Source organism: Babylonia areolata, chromosome 22 (assembly GCF_041734735.1).
Source record: "Babylonia areolata isolate BAREFJ2019XMU chromosome 22, ASM4173473v1, whole genome shotgun sequence".
In the NCBI taxonomy this organism is placed as follows: domain Eukaryota; kingdom Metazoa; phylum Mollusca; class Gastropoda; order Neogastropoda; family Buccinidae; genus Babylonia; species Babylonia areolata.
The window spans coordinates 18,646,120-18,663,469 of NC_134897.1; the positions used below are offsets into that span (position 1 = coordinate 18,646,120).

The 17,350-nt window shown below is 44.4% G+C and overlaps 1 protein-coding gene across 1 annotated transcript in view; it reads right to left on the reverse strand.

Annotated features, from left to right (window-relative positions):
* LOC143297061 (putative ammonium transporter 3) overlaps positions 1-17,350 on the reverse strand; it is a 97,093-nt gene that overhangs the window by 15,614 nt on the left and 64,129 nt on the right. The gene's annotated exons all lie outside the window — the stretch shown is intronic.

The following is a 17,350-nucleotide window of genomic DNA, read 5'->3' on the forward strand; positions in this document are numbered from 1 at the left end:
TGTAGAAGAAGAATATGTGTAAAACCACAAATAGATAGATAAATAAATGAATAAATAAATAAATAAACTTCTTTTTTTTTTTTAAGTAGGCACACAATGACCAGATTTTCTCCCAACTCACAATACAGACGAGATCCAAACAAGACGTCCTCTGACTTGCAAGATGCCCTCTTCTTCAAGTTCCACCCTCCCCCCTCCCCCCCCCCCCCCCCCAAAAAAAAAAAAAAAAAATCCCCTGTCGCCCCCGCCTCCTGTCTTAGTGTCTGTCTGTTCGTGTTGTCATCTGTCCCAACAAGGAATAACACGACCCACCCACCTCTCCACCCTCTCTCTCTCTCTCTCCCTCCCTCCCTCCCCCCAACCACACCGCAACTCCTTACCCTTTATCATACAGACCCACAGACAGCAGAAACAGACAGCGGCGAGTCGCTAGCTAGCTCCTCAGCTGAAGAAGAAATCAAGGCAGACAGACGGCCTGGAGGATAGGGTAGGGTAGGGTTGGGCAGAGCAGGGCGGGGCACAAGCTGTGGTTGAGGTGAACCAAGAAGGAATAGAAGGGGGATGGCAGTTGAGGTGAGGTGAGGTGGGGTGGGGGGGGGAGGTGGAGATGGAGACACACTAACCCCTCCCCCCCCACCACCACCTATCCTCCACACACATCCAACCTCCTCCCCCCCCCCCCCCCCCCCCCCCCCCCCCCCGCGCCCTCCCCCCTAGCCCAGTAGCGGTAGGTGGGTGAATCAGGTCGTCAGAGTGGATAATGGCCAGCGGTCGCGCCCCTGCTGCCGCTGCCACCCAGCCCACAATGAGGGAACGGGGCGGCCCCCCACCCGCCCCACCCCGCCCCTGCCCACCCAGCTGCATGTAAACAGCAGACGGGGGACCTTTCAGCGTCACTGACTGCCTCTAATGGCCTTTGACTGGCGGCAATTTGCCCCATTTCACTCCCCCTTCACCTGCGCTCCAGGGGGGTACTGGCAGCACTTAGCACTGTGGAGAGTAACCCTCCGCACCCACCCCCACCCCCCCACACCTCAGCCCCCCCCAACCCACAGCTTCCCAATCCACCCACCCCTACCCCCACCACAACCCATCCTCTCCTTCCAAAATCTCGATCTCACCTCCACCCTTCTCCCGCTTGCCCATGTCTCCGTCACATGTCCCTCTTTCTCTCTCTCTCTCTCTCTCTTGGCGATCTATATCGGTCGGTCCCGCAGACATAATCTGCTGATGGTTACACTCCAGCGCTGCATGTACAGCCCAGACCACAACCCACCCACCCACCCACCCACGCACACTGTAAGGCCCGCCAGAAGAGGATGAGCTCTGTTTCGCTGCAGGAACCGCACCAAGGCCAGATGCCCGGACAAGCTGCATGAAGCACGCAATTCCACCAGATGGTGTGTTCAACCTCAATGCATGACCACCCACCGAACACCCCCCCTCCCCCCCCCACCCCACCCCTGTTCCCCTTCCCCCATCCCCCCCCCTCATACCTCCCTTCCAAGGCCAGATGATAATGAGAGATTCACATCCCGCTGCTGTCTCGTGACAGATCGAAAAAGATTTTTATTTTCGAAGAGTAAAGGAACAAGCACAATAATGCGTGTTTACATCCGACCCTCTGAGCAAAGGGAAAACTGGTGATAGAAAAGAAAGAAAAAAGAGAAAGAAAAAAAAAGAGAACCAAAATATTCACAACAGCAACATTATCAAAACTACATTTGCATTCTTTAAACATAAGCATTCATTCGAAACACAACAATGCTATGAATACATGACAACAGAGACGAAAGGTGTGGTGTAGAGAAAAAACGAGATGGTGGAAAGGGAAGACTAAAGAAAAACTGACAGGCACACATGGGTTGGTTGGGTGGTCGTGTGGTCGGTATGTTGGGTGGTCGGTGTTGTGGTCGGTGTGTTGGGTGGTCGGTGTGTTGGGTGGTCGGTGTTGTGGTCGGTGTGTTGGGTGGTCGGTGTTGTGGTCGGTGTGTTGGGTGGTCGGTGTTGTGGTCGGTGTGTTGGGTGGTCGGTGTGTTGGGTGGTCGGTGTGTTGGATGGTCGGTGTGTTGGGTGGTCGGTGTTGTGGTCGGTGTGTTGGGTGGTCTGTCTGTTGGGTGGTCGGTGTTGTGGTCGGTGTGTTGGGTGGTCGGTGTTGTGGTCGGTGTGTTGGGTGGTCGGTGTGTTGGGTGGTCTGTCTGTTGGGTGGTCGGTGTTGTGGTCGGTGTTGTGGTCGGTGTGTTGGGTGGTCGGTGTTGTGGTCGGTGTGTTGGGTGGTCGGTGTTGTGGTCGGTGTGTTGGGTGGTCTGTCTGTTGGGTGGTCGGTGTTGTGGTCGGTCTGTTGGGTGGTCGGTGTTGTGGTCGGTGTGTTGGGTGGTCTGTCTGTTGGGTGGTCGGTGTTGTGGTCGGTGTGTTGGGTGGTCTGTCTGTTGGGTGGTCGGTGTTGTGGTCGGTGTGTTGGGTGGTCGGTGTTGTGGTCGGTCTGCTGGGTGGTCGGTGTTGTGGTCGGTGTGTTGGGTGGTCGGTGTTGTGGTCGGTGTGTTGGGTGGTCGGTGTTGTGGTCGGTCTGCTGGGTGGTCGGTGTTGTGGTCGGTGTGTTGGGTGGTCGGTCTGTTGGCTGGTTCAGCTTTCTTCTTCTTCTTCTGCGTTCGTGGGCTGCAAATGCGAAGTTTGACTTAAACTCACTGTAGGGATCGTAGTAAAACTTCTTCGTTCGTGGGCTGCAACACCCACTTTCACTCGTTTGTACACGAGTGGGTGTTTAGGTGTACGACCGTTTTTATCCAGCCATGTTGGCAGCCATACTCCGTTTTTCGGGGGTGTGCATGCTGGGAATGTTCTTGTTTCCATAACCCACCGAACACTGACATGGATTATAGGATCTTTAACGTGCGCATTCAAACTTCTGCTTGCGTATACACACGAAGGGGGGTTCAGGCACTAAGCAGGTCTGCACATATGTTGACCTGGAAAGATCGTAAAAATCTCCGCCCTTTACCCACCAGGCGCCGTCACCGTGATTCGAACCCGGGGCCCTCAGATTGAAAGCCCAGCGCTTTAACCACTCGGCTACTGCGCCCGTAAGGGTTCAGCTTTCATTTCGTACCGCTCACTCTTCAGCTCTTAGTGTCTTGGCAGACGTTTGGTTGGGTGGGTGAGAGTTTCACTGAAAAACCTTTTTGATGGTGTGAATGCTGCTTGACGTCTGATTACTTGCGTGACGACAATTAGTTGGTGGACTGTTCGCTCTAGTGACGTCACACCCCCTAAACACATCTTTCGCGTGTGTGTGCATGTGTGCGTGTGTGCATGTGCGCGCGCGCGCGCGTGTGTGTGTGTTTGTGCGTGTGTGTGCAGTGCGTGCATGTGTGAGTATGCACAAGTTTTTATTTTAATATGCACTTGCATGTATCCTATTTTCTACTGTATCTGTGTTTGTGTGTGATTTTCGATTTATGTTCGTACCTTGTTATGTACTGTCCCCTCCCCCCCACCCCCACCCCCCACACACACTATTCCTTATGACCCCGGTACACTTGGTAATAAAGACATATTCTATTCTATTCTAAGTTGATACATTGAAATAAAACGAACTGAAAGACAGGTCTCACGTGGACGGCCAATAATTGGACTTTGAGAACGTGGAGGACAGACGTAGAGGAAGGTGCAGGTGCGATTCGCCTATTTCTGTTTCGCCCATCTTTTTATTTTATTTTATCATTATTATTCTTTTTTTTATCGTCCCACCACCCACGATGGTCCTTTGAGAGTTTGCCACTTTGTCCCATTTCGCCTACCCACCATTCCCGTTTCGCCTAATCTACACCCCCCTCCTCTCTCTCTCTTTGTCTGCCCCCCCCCCCCTCCCCCCTTTCTCTCTCACATGTCTTTGCATGAAAATGAGGGAGAAGTCTCTCTCAGAGTTTTTGCTTTAAAACATTTAAACACATGCTGCGACATAGACATAAACTGAACTGAATAATATTATGAATATATAAACAATATTATGTGCATTCGTGCGTGCGTGCGTGCGTACGTGCGTGCAATGTGTGGTGTTGAATTAAAAAAATAAAATCATTTTGTTCCTTCTTAACATTATCTTTTTTTAAGAGCAACCAATGTCTTTTATATTACAGTGTGCTTTTTCAGTTGTTGTTGTTGTTGTTTGTTTGTTTGTTGTTGTTGTTGTTTTGTGTGTGTGTGTGTGTGTGTGTGTGTGTGTGTGTGTGAACTAGAAATAGGAAAAACGAGGTCTTGAGTTTACTGGTGGGCGAAACGAGAATTGGCGAATCGGGATGACAGGGACGTGGACAGTCAACACGACACACACTGTCAGGATGACGACCACTTCGTAACGCAAGAGTCTACGGTGGTCAAGCCATCACATTGCCTTGAAACACTGCGAGTTTTTTTCTTCAGGTGCTGGGTGGGTGGTTGAGAGACTGCAGGGCGGTAGTGATGGTTCCAAGTTCGAATCTGTTTGAAGATCTGACCAGTACTTTAGCTTTTATGTATCGGTCAGGCATTTGCTCCTTTTTTTATTTTTCTTTTTTTTATATTTTTAAAGCAGATGTGGTGTAGCGATTATGAATCACTCCTCTTTCACACCTCCTTAAACTGAAACTGGACAGGGGTAGAAGACCGGAGTTGCAATCACTGCAGTCATTCATGCCCACTTATTGCACAGTAAATACAACCATACAAGCACAAGGATTATCGTTGACAAAAATAATTATGGATTATCCGTTCTTTTCATTTTATCTATTCTGTCTTACTTAACTTGGACACTGCACGGACAAAAACAACACAGCAGTAGTATATATTGAAACAATTAATCGTAGCAGCGGCAGTACCACCACCACCACCACCACCATTACCACCACCATCAAACCGTATAATGAAAATGCTAAAAAAAAAAATAAAAAAAAAAGAAGAAAAAAAAGTGTTTATTATAAAATGATAAATGAAAATAAAGAAAAAGAAAATATCAGTTATTCTAAATGTCCCAAACAGACAGACAGACAGACAGACAGAGGAGAGGAAAGAGAAGCAGACAGGAGGAGAAAAAGAGAAGAGACTATCCACTCCAATTTGTTTGACAATTACCGAAAATATCTAAACACATCACGCAAACAACACACAGATAAGAGTAGATGAATAATCCTGTGGTAATAACGAACATGCGATGAATGATTCAGGGGAAAGTAATGCGTACGGAACAATTCCCTTGCTTTTCAGCAAGTTTGTGTTCGCCTGGTATTATCTCCCTTATTCTATTTCGCTTATTTCTCATTTCTGTAGCGAAGGAAAAAGGATTCGAGAGATGGTTGTCTGTGATTCGCTTGACTTTTTTTTTTTTTTTTTCCAAGTCATTCATTTAGCTCGTGAGACTTGTCTTGCTTCCATGGATACCAGGCTATTAAAAAAAAAAACCCTTTGTTGTAAAGACGCAACATGATTATCAGTAGATCTTTCTCCGCTTCCCCTCATTGTGGAACAAACTGCCAGAAAAAAATAGCGACATTTTGTTTCGCTAAATTATATCATTAAGCCTGCTTTGAAAACACATCTCTTCCAACGACAGTAAGTTTCCAGTGAATGGTGTCAGTATGCTCTGGCTCCAAACGCTTTTTTTTTTTTTTTTTTTTTTTTAATTGCGGGGAAGCTGTTTGCCATTTGTGTGTGGCGGGCACACACACACACACACACATGTATGCATGAAAATTACAGAATATCAAGGTAAGCGTAAATCAAAATCCTGAAAAAAACTACAACTATCCACCGCCCCCAACCATCCCTCCAACTAAAAAAAAACAAACAAAAAAAACAAAAACAAAAAAAACAACCACCTTGGGTTTGCAGAACAACGGATGCACAATTCTAACAAGTCCCCCTCCCCCCTCGCACCCCCCCCCCCTCCCCTTTCCCCGCTAATGGCGCGACATAAAGGTATGCCGTATTATAATGCATTATATAATACCAAACGATATATGAGACAAATACAAAAATGAATGCACGTTTTACTTACCTTTAACCGGACAATATTATTGCTGCATGACATAGTGCGCCCGTTTTTATCAACTGTGGTAGGATTATGGAAGATTGGGATGGATGAAGTGTGTGAAAGATGTGAGATAGGAAGTCGATGACAGGGTAGATCTGCCAGACAGACAGACACAGACATAGGAAGTCGATGACAGGGTAGATCTGCCAGATAGACAGACACAGACATAGGAAGTCGATGACAGGGTAGATCTGCCAGATAGACAGACACAGACATAGGAAGTCGATGACAGGGTAGATCTGCCAGATAGACAGACACAGACATAGGAAGTCGATGACAGGGTAGATCTGCCAGACAGACAGACACAGACATAGGAAGTCGATGACAGGGTAGATCTGCCAGATAGACAGACACAGACATAGGAAGTCGATGACAGGGTAGATCTGCCAGATAGACAGACACAGACATAGGAAGTCGATGACAGGGTAGATCTGCCAGACAGACAGACACAGACATAGGAAGTCGATGACAGGGTAGATCTGCCAGACAGACAGACACAGACATAGGAAGTCGATGACAGGGTATATCTGCCAGACAGACAGACACAGACACACGCAGACACAGACACAGGCACAGACAACACATACATACACACATGCACCGCGCGCGCGCGTGCACCTGATTCCAGATTTCTAAAATAAACTCCATTGTTATCGTGGTCAGCCGCCACACACACACACACACACACACACACACACACACACACACACACACACGATTATAGATTTTGTAATCTTATTTCATTCTTACTTATCTGACGCTTTAAAACAAAACGTTTTTTTTTTTAATTGACCACTTAACTTGTCCAGTTCAGCACAGCAAATAAGACATGCATTCTGTTAGTCTTTAATGAAACAAAATGCAAATAGAACATCAAGAATGGTAACACACACACACACACACACACACACACACACACACACACACACCACCTTTCATAATCGTTCACTAATGTGTACTGTTAAACAGTTATCATGAAGGACTTAAGTTAAATGACCACAAAAAAAAAGTTTCTTTTTTTTCTTTTCTGACTGACTGTTGCTGCACATGACATCTCTGTCACGCTACACTCACTATTGTGTGTACACTGAAACATGTCACTCTTAGTTGCACTGCAAAGCGATGGATAATCCCATTCTATTCACCTTCCCTCATCATCAACCGATTACTAAAGAAATCAAGGGCATGTATGACTGTCATGGTAAGAAGAAGAATTACCAATTGATAATGACAAACTTTTTTTTTTCTAACCTGAATCTTGTTCAGATACTCAAGAAATCATGGGCATGTATGACCGTCACATTAAATATTCCCAAGAAATAATGACAAATGTTTTTTTTTCTAGATTGAATCTTATTCAGGTACTCAAGCAATCAAGGGCATGTATAACTGTCATGCTGAGTAAAAATATTCCTAAGAGACAACGACAAATATTTTTTTTTGTAGCCTGAATCTTATTCAGGTACTCAAGCAATCAAGGGCATGTATAACTGTCATGCTAAGAAGAAGTATTCACAAGAGACAATGATAAATACTTTTTATCAATCCTGAATCTTATTCAGGTACTCAAGTAATCAAGGGTATGTATAACTGTCATACCAAGTAAAAGTATTCCCAGGAGGTAATGACAATATTTTTTCAAGCCTGAATCTTATTCAGGTACTCAAGCAATCAAGGGCATGTATGACTGTCATGCTAAGTACAAATATTCCCAAGAGACAATGACAAATATTTTTTGCAGCCTGAATCTTATTCAGGTACTCAAACAATCAAGGGTATGTACCGCTGTCATACCAAGTAAAAGTACTCCCAGGAGGTAATGACAATATTTTTTTCAATCCTGAATCTTATTCAGGTACTCAAGCAATATAGGGCATATATAACTGTCATGCTGAGAAGAAGTATTCCCAAGAGACAATGACAAATACTTTTTATCAATCCTGAATCTTATTCAGGTACTCAAGTAATCAAGGGCATGTATAACTTGCATGCTAAGTAGAAGTATTCCCAAGAGATAATGACAAATATTTTCTAGCCTGAATCTTATTCAGGTACTCAAGCAATCAGGGGCATGTGTGACTGTCATGCTCAGTACAAATATTCCCCAGAGACAATGACAAATATTTTTTGCAGCCTGAATCTTATTCAGGTACTCAAGCAATCAAGGGCATGTAAGACTGTCATGCTAAGAAGAAGTATTCTCCAGAAATTATGGCAAATATTTTCTAGCCTGAATCTTATTCATGTACTCAAGTAATCAAGGGCATGTATAACATCATGCTAAGTAGAAGTATTCCCAGGAAATAATGACAGTATTTTTTCTAGCCTGAATCTTATTCGGGTACTCAACAAAATCAAGGGCATGTACGACTGTCATGATAAGCAACGGAATTCCCAAGAGACAATGACAAATACTTTTTGTCAATCCTGAATCTTATTCAGATACTCAAGCAATCAAGGGCATGTAAGACTGTCATGCTAAGCAAAAGAATTTCCAAGAGACAATGACAAATACTTTTTGTCAATCCTGAATCTTATTCATGTACTCAAGAAATCAAGGGCATGTATAACTGTCATGCTAAGTAGAAGGGTTCCCAAGATACAATGACATATACTTCTTGTCAAGCCTGATTCTTATTCAGGTACTCATGTAATCAAGGGCATGTTTGAATATCATACTAAATATTCCCAACATATAATGAAAAAAAATGTCAATATAATGAAAGACTGTCATGCTAAGAAGAAGTATTCCCCAGAAATTATGGCAAATATTTCCTAGCCTGAATCTTATTCATGTACTCAAGAAATCAAGGGCATGTATAACGTCATGCTAAGTAGAAGTATTCCCAGGAAATAATGACAATATTTTTTCTAGCCTGAATCTTATTCATGTACTCAAGAAATCAAGGGCATGTATAACGTCATGCTAAGTAGAAGTATTCCCAGGAAATAATGACAATATTTTTTCTAGCCTGAATCTTATTCAGGTACTCAAGCAATCAAGGGCATGTATAGCTGTCATACTAAGCAAAAGAATTCCCAAGATACAATGACAAATACTTCTTGTCAAGCCTAATTCTTATTCATGTACTCAAGTAATCAAGGGCATGTATAACGTCATGCTAAGTAGAAGTATTCCCAGGAGATAATGACAATATTTTTTCTACCCTCAATCTTATTCAGGTACTCAAGCAATCAAGGGCATGTAAGACTGTCATGCTAAGTAGAAGAGTTCCCAAGGGACAATGACAAATACTTTTTGTCAATCCTGAATCTTATTCATGTACTCAAGAAATCAAGGGCATGTATGACTGTCATGCTAAAAAGAAGAGTTCCCAAGATACAATGACAGATACTTCTTGTCAAGCCTGATTCTTATTCAGGTACTCATGTAATCAAGGGCATGTTTGACTGTCATACTAAATATTCCTAACATATAATGAAAAAATGTCAGTATAATGAAAGACTGTCTTGCTAAGAAGAAGTATTCCCCAGAAATTATGGCAAATATTTTCTAGCCTGAATCTTATTCCTGTACTCAAGTAATCAAGGGCATGTATAACGTCATGCTAAGCAAAAGAATTCCCAAGATACAATGACAAATACTTCTTGTCAAGCCTGATTCTTATTCATGTACTCAAGTAATCAAGGGCATGTATAACGTCATGCTAAGTAGAAGTATTCCAAGGAGATAATGACAATATTTTTTCTACCCTCAATCTTATTCAGGTACTCAAGCAATCAAGGGCATGTAAGACTGTCATGCTAAGTAGAAGAGTTCCCAAGGGACAATGACAAATACTTTTTGTCAATCCTGAATCTTATTCATGTACTCAAGAAATCAAGGGCATGTATGACTGTCATGCTAAAAAGAAGAGTTCCCAAGATACAATGACAGACACTTCTTGTCAAGCCTGATTCTTATTCAGGTACTCATGTAATCAAGGGCATGTTTGACTGTCATACTAAATATTCCTAACATATAATGAAAAAATGTCAGTATAATGAAAGACTGTCTTGCTAAGAAGAAGTATTCCCCAGAAATTATGGCAAATATTTTCTAGCCTGAATCTTATTCCTGTACTCAAGTAATCAAGGGCCTGTATAACGTCATGCTAAGCAAAAGAATTCCCAAGATACAATGACAAATACTTCTTGTCAAGCCTGATTCTTATTCATGTACTCAAGTAATCAAGGGCATGTATAACGTCATGCTAAGTAGAAGTATTCCCAGGAGATAATGACAATATTTTTTCTACCCTCAATCTTATTCAGGTACTCAAGCAATCAAGGGCATGTAAGACTGTCATGCTAAGTAGAAGAGTTCCCAAGATACAATGACAAATACTTCTTGTCAAGCCTGATTCTTAGTCAGGTACTCAAGTAATCAAGGGCATGTTTGACTGTCATACTAAATATTCCCAACAAATAAAGAAAAAATGTTTTTTTCTAGCCTGAATCTTATTCAGGTACTCAAGCAATCAATGCCATGTTTGACTGTCGTGCTAAGTAGAAGTATTCCCAAGGGATAATGACAAATATTTTTCTAGCCTGAATCTTATTAAGGTACTCATGTTTTCACGGGCATGTATGACTGTCGTTCGAAGAAGAACTGGTCAGATTTCCCACGATATAGTGACAAAATATGTTTCTAGCCGGAACTGCATTTCAATGAATTGGTTTCATTCACCTTTTAACCCCTTTTGGGTCATTGAGCACACAAATCAAAACATAGGTATATAACCACGGCAGTAGAAAATGATTTGTGGGTTTCAATGAAACAACTGGCCAAAATCCACTTGCAAAGCCAAATGTTTTGATATATTTCGATACATAATGATACTACTACTACTACGACTACTACTAATGATAATGATGATGATGATGAACGACAACCCTAAAAATAATCTGCAATTAAAAGAAACCTCCATAAACAAACAAACAACAACAACAACAACAGCGATAACAACAAAAACAACAGACTGAACACATGCTTTTTTATTTATTTATTTATTTTTAGAATAAAAACTGAAGACGTAATTTTGAGGCTCAGCTTGATTTTCCAGTTAAACTTGGGAGAAAGGGCGAGAGCAGGATTCAAACCCACACCTTCACTGACTCTCTATATTGGCAGCTGAACGTCTTAACCATTCTGCCACCTTCCACTCTCTCTTGGAGGTGCGGTCCTCGAACGCAGAACCTATCCAAGGGAGAGAAGCCTGTAACGAAACCTTTTTTTACGATCTATACATTTTGGGCGCAGTTATCGCCCTTCCACTGGTTCTGAGAAGTTACATTGAATTGTGTCAGTCCGAAAAGCAGCAAAACACGTCATGTTCCAGTTTATTTCTGACATTAACATTATATACATTTTTAGTCTCTTTTTTTTTTTTAATTCCACCGTACAACACATTAACATGTAATCCCTGTAACTATACCATAAAACAGCAACATAATCTCTTGAGGCATCGAGGAATCACAAATAATAATACATTAAATACAGTTTCCTAGAATGTACAAACGTAATTATGAAAAAAATAAGTAGTAGTATTGAGAAGAGTCACAACAAGAGTCAAAAGCGAACTTGATATCTTTCCAGTTCTGTCTATGGAAAATAAACCGCTCTGTTTCGTACGCGTTTCTACTGTACATAAAAAGGACACCCTTTTCTTTTAGTTTACAGGGGTTTCTTTTTTCCTTAGTTTTTATTTCTTAAAAGCTTTTACTACGATTCTATGAAAATAAATAAATAGATTAACAGAAAGAGCTATAAAGCCACAAAAATCAGAGAAAATGTAATGGGATACCGTGTCCATGTTAAAATAATATAGGGACAATACTACTACTACTACTAATGAAGGTGATGATGATGATGATGATGATGATGATAATATTAATAATAACATTATCATTATCATGACTAAAATCATAATAATAATGACGGGGAGGAGGGGGACAAAGATATGTTATTGCTGAGTGATAATCAAACTGTATTTGCTACAAACTAAGTTTGTGCCTGCCTATGCGTGTGCGTATGTGTTAGGGTAGCTGTTAGATGTTAAAATGTATGTATGCAGTGTGTGTGTGTGTGTGTGTGTGTGTGTGCGTGCGTGCGCGCGCGCGCGCGCGTGTGTGTGTGTGTGTGTGTGTGTGTGTGTGTGTGTGTAGTCACATTTTGGTGTGTGTATGTAACATAGATATAATGTTTTATGTTAATAAAAGCGTTTTTGTAAAGCACCTACAGCAGATTTCTGGATAGTGTGCTATATAAGTATCCATTATTATTATTATTATTATTATTTGAATGGACTTTTTATCAAATCTGAACCTCAAGTCCAGGTAAAAGAAAGCTCTGTGCTATTCACTGTGGTCAAATTGTTCAGTTCATATACGCTACACCACATCTACTATGCAGATGCCTGACCAGCAGCGAAACCCAACGCGCTTAGTCAGGCCTCGAGGGAAAACAAAATGAAATAGAGTAAAATAGGAGAAAAAAAGTGAATAGATAGACATAAGCAATCAAATATCAGTATCAATACAAATCAAATTGAACTAAAATGATAAAGAAAAACAAAAATTCAAAATAAACAAAACGAAAACAAATGGCATGAAATACAATGAAAAAAAAAACCACGATAAAATAATATGAATAAGAATAAACTTGAAATATAAAAAAAAACAAGTAAATATTTAAAAAAATGTAAACACACACACACGCACGCACAGTGATACACACACACACACACACACACACACACTAGATATGCCACAAATATAGACACATAGTCCATGTAGTCACATGGATTGAGTGAAGGAAACACAAAGACGTGAGAGAAACACAAAAGACCCGTTGACAAACACTTACAACATTACATCCCCTTCCCTATTTTTCTCTCACACACCCTCACACACGTAGAAACACACACGTACAATCTCCCGCATAACAAAAAAAACCCACAAAAAACCACCGGCTTTTAACCTGATGTAAATGCCCGCACCCCACCTGCCACCCCCGACCCCCACCCTCGCCTCTCCCAGAAGTTAAAAACTTTAGTGATGAGCTCACGCACTTAAGATCAAGTTGTTCAGTGCTTAGGCCTTGCCCCCCCCCCTCTCCCCCATGCCCCTCCCTTCCCCACCCCCCAACGCCTCCCCCCCCCCAACCCTCCCCCCAAAAAACAACAAAAAAACACACGTAGCAGCAGAGTTGAATTTAACAACCATCTGGCTTAGGCCCTGAAAATTAATAAGACCAAGTCGTTCAAGGCTTGTTTCGCCCCTTACCGATAACTACGGTTCATTTGTCCATACTAGTTTGAACATTTACACACACTGTGGTCAGGTCAGGTCATTAGATCTGCTACTGGTAACCTGTAATCCAGTACAACCTGTTCAGGGTCGGGTTGCCGGCGACTAAACCGGCACTCCCACTGCTCCCTTCCGGGACTGGTGAGGCGGGTGGCTAGACACCCTTATGGAGATCCATAAAAGGGCGTCGGCTCAGGAGAGCCACCGACGGCCATCTAGCTCCACTGTGCTGTGTGCATGCCACATGCAGTTGGCCCCCGGGGTGTGTCTACCCATGCATGTGAAGTCTGGATCCGGCAGAATCTGCGGAAGAAACCTATCGGTTCAACGGAGAGGAAGGCGGTTACAGCAACGCACTGTGGAGTGCAGAGAGCAAGATGAGACACCGAAAGGATATCTTGGTCATCCACTGCATCCGTGCTCATCCTCCAGTCGTCTCGACTTAGTCTTGCCACTGGAAATTGGTGGACCCGGACGAGAGAGTGAGGTCGACGTTGCGCAACTCCTCTTCACTTAAACAAACTCATCGCGCAAGTCATCAGTCATCCAAAATGACTTTTCATCCTTCATCATTTCATCACCCCCCAAGTCCTGTGGCGACAGGCGAGCGACGAAACGACAGGTGTGGGTACACTGGCAGTCGCAGCCGCAGACCTGCACGCAGGCGGCTCAGGCCATAGGGTCGTTCTTCGTCGACAGGAGCAGCGATGAAGCTCGGCAGCCGTCTGAGCAGCCCTCTTTAGGAATGCACTGCTCACCTCCCTGGCATGAGGAAGGGGCTAGAAAAGGTGCCCCAAAAATTGCCTGCTCCATATCACCCTGGCCAGCATACCGCGGCTGGCGGGGACCCTACATCAGCGGTCGAAACAAAAAGAAAGAAAAGAAAAAAACAAGGATCGTTCCTCTCACCATTGGTGCTTGGAACATAAGGACTCACCTGGACAGAGATAACGCGGACAGACCCCAAAGGAGAACGGCACTAGTTGCATCCGAACTCGCCAGATACAATATTGACATCGCAGCCTTGAGTGAGACTCGGCTTGCAGGCGAAGGCGAGCTCTGTGAACGGGGATCTGGTTACACCTTCTTCTGGAGTGGACGAGGAAGCGAAGAGCGACGTGAGGCTGGCGTTGGTTTTGCAGTAAAAACAGCACTTGTCAGCAAGCTAGCTGGAATCCCAAAGGGAGTCAACGATAGGCTTATGACCATGAAACTCCCACTGGCATCTGGCCGGAAGCACCTCACTATTATCAGTGCCTACGCCCCAACCATGACCAACCCGGATGAAGTGAAGGCGAAGTTCTACGAGGACCTTCACTCTGTCATTGCTGCTATCCCTAAAGCAGACAAGCTCATCATTCTTGGGGACTTCAATGCTATGAGTTGGCTCTGACTACATCTCCTGGGATGGAGTGATTGGAAAGCACGGTGTGGGCCACTGCAACCCAAATGGATTGCTTTTGCTTCAGACTTGTGCAGAGCACGAACTGCTGATAACCAACACAGTTTTCTGCCTCCCTACCCGTAACAGGACGTCATGGATGCACCCTCGCTCAAAGCATTGGCATCTCATCGATTACGTCATCGTCAGGAAAAGGGATAGGCAAGATGTACGTGTAACAAAGACCATGTGCGGTGCCGAGTGTTGGACAGACCATCGCCTTGTAGTCTCGAAGCTGAATATTCGAATCCAGCCCAAGAGACGCCCCCAAGGCCAGAAGGCTCCAAAACGGCTCAACATCGCTAAGCTGAATAACATCACCATCAAACAGTCCTTTGTGGAGCTGCTGGAAGATCGTCTGGAATCCGCCTCTCTGGACAACCAGAATGTGGAGTCTGACTAGAGGACCCTGCGTGAGCTGATCCATAGTACAGCTTCAGAGACCCTGGGACCCATGACCAGAAAGCACAAAGACTGGTTTGATGAAAACTGTGATGAAATCAAGCAGCTTCTGGATGAGAAACGCCGTCTGCATCAAGCCTACCTGAGCAACCCAAAGTCCACATCAAAAAAGGATGCGTACGATGCCATCCGCAGGACTGTTCAGCAAAAGTTACGCCAGATGCAGGATAAGTGGCTGAGTGACAAAGCTGATGAGATCCAGGGATATGCTGACAGGCACGATATGAAGAGGTTCTATGATGCCTTAAAAGAAGTCTACGGCCCCACATCCTCAGGATCATCCCCCCTCCTCAGTGCAGATGGGAATACCTTGATCACCGAGAAGGAAAAAATTCTCGAACGCTGGGCTGAGCACTTCAACAGTGTCTTAAATCGCCCTTCCTCCATAAATGATGAAGCCATAGACCGTCTCCCACAAGTCCCCATCAACGTAGCACTGGACGATCCGCCAACACTTCTTGAGACCCAGAAAGCAATCCGTCTGCTATCCAGTGGCAAAGCACCTGGCTCAGACTCCATACCAGCAGAGGTCTACAAGGATGGAGGCACTGTGCTGACTGAGAAGCTCCATCAGCTGTACTCACTCATGTGGAAAGAAGAGACGATCCCCCAGGATTTCAAAGATGCATCTATCATTCACTTGTACAAGCGAAAGGGGAACCGGCATGCCTGTGATAACCATCGGGGCATTTCCTTGCTCTCCATTGCAGGCAAGATACTTGCCAGGATCCTACTAAACCGCCTCACAGCACACCTTGACCAAGGTCATTTGCCTGAGAGCCAATGTGGATTCCGGAAAGAGCACGGAACCACCGACATGGTGTTTGCTGCAAGGCAGCTGCAAGAGAAATGTCAGGAGCAAAATGCTGATCTGTTCTCCACCTATGTCGACCTCACTAAGGCCTTCGACACCGTGAGTAGAGAGGGACTGTGGAAGATCATGGCCAAGTACGGATGCCCTCGGAAATTTATTTCCTTGGTCAGCCAATTCCATGAAGGCATGCAGGCTCGAGTCCAGGACAATGGCGAAACATCTGCTCCTTTTGCTGTCACAAATGGTGTCAAGCAAGGCTGCGTCCTGGCTCCAACGCTGTTCAGCCTCATGTTCTCTGCAATGCTTACTGATGCCTTCAGAGATGGCGATGTTGGAATCGGCCTAAAGTACCGAACAGATGGCAAGCTGTTTAATCTCAGAAGGCTTCAAGCAAAAACGGTCATGACAGACATCATCAGAGACTTTTTGTTTGCTGATGATTGTGCCCTCAACGCTGGATCTGAAGCTGACATGCAACTCAGTGTCGACAAGTTTGCCACTGCCAGCAGAAACTTCGGCCTTAGCATCAGCACGAGGAAAACTGAAGTTCTTCATCAGCCAGCCCCAGGGAAACCCTACGTTGAGCCCAACATCACAGTCAACGGTCAGAGACTCAGTGCGGTGGAGCGGTTCACATACTCTGGCAGCACACTGTCACGAAATGCGACCATCGACGATGAAGTGAACGTCAGGATTGCAAGAGCAAGCGCAACGTTTGGCAGACTCAGTGCAAATGTCTGGAACAGAAGAGGCATTAGTCTTGAGACCAAGCTAACGATCTACAGAGCAGTAGTTCTCCCCACACTACTGTACGCCTGCGAAACTTGGACAGTGTACCAACGACATGCCAAGAAGCTGAACCACTTCCACACAACATGCCTCAGGAAGCTACTGAACATCAAGTGGCAAGACAGGACCCCAGATACAGAGGTGCTCGCAAAAGCCACCCTTCCCAGCATCTTCACCATCCTGATGCAGTCCCAGCTTCGCTGGGCTGGACACGTGGCGCGCATGCCAGACCATCGGCTGCCCAAAAGGTCTTCTATGGCGAGCTGCAACAAGGGAAGAGATCACACGGAGGTCAGAAGAAGCGTTTCAGAGATACTCTGAAAGTCTCTCTGAAAGCGTTTGATATCAACCCTGACTCCTGGGAGGAATCTGCAGTGGACCGTGACAAATGGCGCGCTGCTGTGCACAAAGGCGCCAAGTTGTGCGAGGCCAACAGGACTGCTGCAACTGTTCAGAAGAGGCAGGCCAG